This window comes from Schistocerca serialis, chromosome 6 (genome assembly GCF_023864345.2).
Source record: "Schistocerca serialis cubense isolate TAMUIC-IGC-003099 chromosome 6, iqSchSeri2.2, whole genome shotgun sequence".
Lineage (NCBI taxonomy): Eukaryota > Metazoa > Arthropoda > Insecta > Orthoptera > Acrididae > Schistocerca > Schistocerca serialis.
Window position 1 is genome coordinate 194,457,484 of NC_064643.1, and position 5,672 is coordinate 194,463,155.

The window sequence follows — 5,672 nt, forward strand, 5'->3', positions numbered from 1 at the left end:
TGACTGTGGATCTGCCTCCAGTTCTTTGATTCATTTGTCTGGCCCTTAACCTAAAACAGTAGGTTGAAATGCGATAAACAATACATTAACTGCAGTTTAATTTCAATATCTTTGTCTACATTAACTTACTTTTTAAGCTTTAAATTTCATATTTTTACTTAAGCAGAAACTTTAGTTGGTTACTGAATAAGAATTAATCACGGGAAGTTTTAGATATGTTGACTTGTATTACATTACCATACATTAATTTATACATGATTATATACATTATTGGCGATTATTTAGGAACATGCAAGCGTTATCGTAAACTTTATCGACCAAAACTTACGTAATGACATATCTTGCATGATAACACAAATAGCCATGCTATTACCACATAAGAACCAAAACTTATACATTAGCGAGTAACCCATTTAAGATATCACATTTTTTGACAAAATATAAGCATCTTCAAATAAAAAGATAACTTAAGGATTGCAAAATGTTATTAGACTTTGCAAATAGTACTAACACGAAATGTTAAACTTTGAAGAAATATTTAGCATGTTACTTAATTTAAGGATGCAATATTGATACACATTCAAACAAAATACCTACCCATTTACCTACACCTGTATCAGTACCTCAAACTTGTAGAGTCTTGTACCATAGGAAGCAAGGGAGATGATGTGGTTACAGGTGGCCAGTATCGTCTTTCTACAACAGAAATAGATGTGGATTAATGCAGTTCTTTATTTACAAGAACTGGCTGTTTTACTTATCTTGAATAGAGTCCATGTTCTGTGGTGCAAGCTTATCAGTAATAGTCCTCTTGCAAACAGCATTGGCAATCTTGTTATTACAAACTTTAGTCTCACTGATAATCCTGATCTGGTTGCGCTGTCATAGCCTCAGTGAGCCAGTGAGCCAGTCACTGAGGCCCTCCAGTCAGTGGTGGCGGCCTGAATATAAGCTGTTGAGAGTGCGTTGGCGGTATGTTGCTTGTCGGTGTGTCTCTGGCCTCTCTCGTGACAGGCACACTTCGTCCAGCGCATACTACCGATCTTCAAGCTACATCTTTATTGACCAGTGTGCTGACGACAGCTTATGTCAGCACAAAAGTAATATAGGTTTCAGGTAGATAAAATGTTACACATTTCGTTTTTAATGTCTGTGTTGCCATACTTAACTACTTCACTGGCACAAGTCACTACATCTTGTTTTTTTATTTTTTGTGGAAGCATGTGCTTGGCCTTGATATTCTGAAGAACCATTCCAGAAAGTCGTCTTTTCAATGTTCATATACTGAATGGCCAATATTGCTGCCATTGAAACTCATGATACTTTCTCACTTCTGTCGGCGATGACAGTCTTTCATAGCGCTTTTATGCAAGTCTGCATAACCTCATGGCATCAGAAGCTATGCAAGCCACATCTACTTGGTGAGAGCACTAGCAACAGACTCCAGCCAGTGTGACACACTCAGTTCACTCTTGATGTCCTTCTGCCTCCCCTAACCAAGATGCTTCCCATAACTAAGACTTAACCTACACCCTGAACCACAACCACTGATCATACACTGCTTCTATATATTACTCTTGAAATAACAGTCTTTACTATTCTAATATATAGTCTTAGTAACAAACACAAATTCAGTTATCAATTTAGAATTTTAGTATGCAACACAATTTGTTTTTGCACAATAGAAAGAAGGAAAAGAATGAACTCTTCCTATTAATATTGCGTGGGTGATTTTTACATTTACAAGGGATGGCATGGTACCTTAGATTCAAACAAACATATTTCCTTTAGAATTTCTATACAGTTTCCATACTTCGCTTCTTCCAGCTTATTATTAAATACCTCGTTTCCTTCCTCTGGGTGCAATTATATGAACTATTTGTCTTCCAAATGGCTTAAAGAATGTTTATGTTCTACTAGAATTATATGACAAGTTAGACTTTAATTTGTGTGACACAATTATTAAATGATACGCACTCCATGCCCGACAAATGAAGACACTTGGAAGGCCACTCAAGGATGTGTACATTCCTCAAGGGGTTTGTAATGTGAGCAGCAGTGTGGGGCCATGCATCCTTTTGATGGAATATACCATTCGGCAATCATGGCCTTAAGTGTACGACCACTATGTTTACTATTCTTGGCACATAATGGCGAGCATTTAATCTTCTTTCAACAGGTACCAAATTAGTGCTGTTGTCACATCTGATACTACACAACGCTATAGTTCTTGTAGTTGTAGAGGTGTGGAAAGAAAGGACACCACTGTACACATGATTTGGTTTGTGGTATAATGTCAGCGGCAGATGACAGAGGGAGACTCGATATCTTCTTGTGATATAGTCTTTAAGGAAGGACGCATGCCTCCTGTTCTTGCCATAATGTTGTTCTGTCTTCTCCTCGACAGAAGTCGATCTTCCATCTTTGCTCTATACCCAGTTTTTCTATAGTTCGTTCGTATGAATATCTCTTATCCCTCATGCTACTGGTTGGACACCCATTGAAGTTCGGTATAAGGTGATAAGAAGAATGTGTACGTCTACTGCCTACATATGTCGCAGTACATGTACTTACACCATTCATCTGTACGAACTGGTTTTCTTCTGTTCCAAAAATTAGCTTGTATAAGGATGAAAGTTTAATCACCACATCCAACAGGCATATAAATACTGCAGTAACAGTTTGGTTATATAGTTTTCAGAGATGTACCATTTTGCAGTAGCACTGTTATTAGGTGACACTCTATTTCACTATTTATATTTATTATTTGAGGTAAACATAGAGAGACCTCTTACTTTCACCTCTGCTATATTCTATGTTCATTCCTCTATCATTCTTTTCATTTCCCAGCCAAAGCCAAGAAACTGATTCGCCATTAGTTAATTGTCAGGTTTTTTGTAATGTTGTTCACTTGAAGTCGTTGTTTCTACATTCTTTCGTAGATTATCCTCCAGTTTTATCAGGTATGTAGGATAAAGATGATAATGTCCAACTGTTTTAATAATCAACTTTGTTCAAAAAAAATTTCCAGCGTCATATGCCTTATAGGTGACCGTTTTATAAGATGTGACTGGTTTCATTTTATACACATTACTGCAAAAGGGCATTTTGTGCGTCTTTTACTGAGCTTTGCGATTTTGAGAGTAAGATACTGCTTTGTTTCTTCTGCTCTCATTTACACTGTAAACGGTGCGTTTTGTGGTGAGTTGTTCACTTGTTATTGAGGTTTATACATAAATAAAGTGATGTGATTTAGTGTTTAACTATACATTCCAGGACCTTACTTAGAACCATTTTAAGCTGTGACTGTGCTGTGACAAGAAAGTGCTCTTTCAGTCTCATTTTTCAATGCTGTAATACTATGCACAGTCACTAAAAATGCAGTGTTGTATTTCAGACTATAACTATCGTTACCTGACGACAAGACGTTTCTGTTTTATGCCTTTTGGAAACATTACATTTTGAATGTGGTTAATGTTGATATAGCGTAATGAAAAGGAAATATAGTTTTCATTAGAAGTTATGCCCTTCTCAGAGAAAACATATTCCTGATTTGTCAATAGTTCTGCTCTGTGCTAACTGTTACTGTGTTTATCATTCGTTGTGTAGCGTCTTGGATTTTTAGATTTTCCCATCAGTTTCTCTTTTACGTTTTTTGTCACGTTGTTTGAAGAATTGCACTGTAACACCTTCACTGTGAACTTGTATAATATATATTGTTCAGTTACATTATGTCTTTTGATTCTCCTGGATGAAGTCCAAGTGATGCTTCCAGTTTCTGCTGTTGTCCAGTTTGAGAAGTTCCAATAAACACAAGTGTGAAAGCTTTTGAACCTGATTTCGCTATTACAATTGTTGTCGCGGTCAAATTACTCTATTCAGTTTTGCAGGGTCGTTAATATTTGTGCCGGCAGATTTATTTCTCCTAAATTGGTTCCTAAATCCTAAGTTCATTATGAACATCCCTTTGTGAATTACGTCCCCAACCTCTGCCTCTCTAGTAATGTAAACTAAACACAATGTCCATTTACACCTTTGTGTCAGATTTTGGGACACATCTATCAATGTTTAGCACAAGAAGAATTACCTCTCCATATCCAGCTGGGTGTGACACATTCAGTTAAAAGTATCTAATTACTATAGAAAGTTTCACCTACACTACATCGACGTGGGGTTGGAAAGACGCTGGGTAGATTGGCGAAGGAACCTGGAAATAAACACGGCGACTTTCAGTGGACTCAAGAGCACACAACAACAATTCCGACAAAGCTCTTTACCTTCATATTACCACACAACAAAACAAACACAAGACGAGTTTAGTATCAATGGACATTTAAATACATCTCCTGAAAAGCAAGAATACATGGTAATCGTATCTATAAAACTGTAAAATGCCATAAGGATAACAATGTAATGGGACAGTTATTTAAAATGAGGAAAAAGAAATGATGACAAATCAAATTCAATTTTTTCGTCGTGCTCCACTCACTACTTATTTGTTCATTTGTTACATACATTTTTTGTCATATTCATTTTTTGTTATATTCATTTTTTTCTTATGACATCTTTCTTGCTCATTGGCGACTGCCGCAGGACATAGGTGCTTCTTGTTGATGGCTGGTCTGTTCATATTTTATAAAGTAATATACATAATACAGGAGGGAAACTCCCTTGGAATAAAGATGGGACCTCTCTGGTTACTTGTTACATCATTTATCGTAGAAGCTCGAGATTTTCATAAATTGCCATATAGTCGCACGATCCTCTGTTACCCTGTTGTGTGAATGCAATTCTTAATCACTATCTTTCCAGCTCTCCTCTCATGTCAATAATTCCCTCCATTCACAGTCTATTTCTATCTATTTGTAATTCATCAACATTATCCATTCCTGAGAAGGAAAATTATCTTCAGATTTTTCTGTTTTCTATGATGTTTCCACTATTTCTCTTACAAATGTTTCTAATTGTTGGATTACATAGTAGATGTAAAATCCCCTATTACACGTTTGTGATCAGGAATGAGGTATAAATTCTCAAGAGTGCCTTATTATCTGTAAAAGTGGGCTTATGAACCAACCTGTCGCAGGATAAATAATCTATGAATTAACACATAATTCAAAAAGTGATCACTTCTGTATTGACACTAAAATACTCGGTACTGAAAAGTTTATTTAAGACAACTGCATTTTTCTAAGATCTGCAGCTTTCAAAATATTGCACCACTCAGCTAGTTTAAGAGCTTGTCATTAATTTTATAAGTAGATTTACAGAAAACCTACATCAGCACATCCCTGAATATTCAACATTACAAAAAAGTAGAATCTCCTATAAATAATACCAGATCGTCTAAATCGTATATATCTATGTCGCTGTTGTTTTGGTCTTCAGTACAAAGACGGATTTGACGCCGTTCTCCATGCTACTCTGTCCTGTGCGAGCCTCTTCATCTCCAAATAACTGCTGCAACTTGCATCCCTCTCATTCTGCTTACTATATTCATCTCTTGGTCTCCCTCCACAATTTTTATCCTCTGCATTTCGCTCCACCACTAATTTGGTGATCCCTTGATGTCTCAGAATTTGTGCTATGAACCGATCCCTTCCTTTAGTCAGGTTCTGCCACATATTTATAATCTCCCCACTTTTGCTCAATACTTCCTCATTAGTCTCACC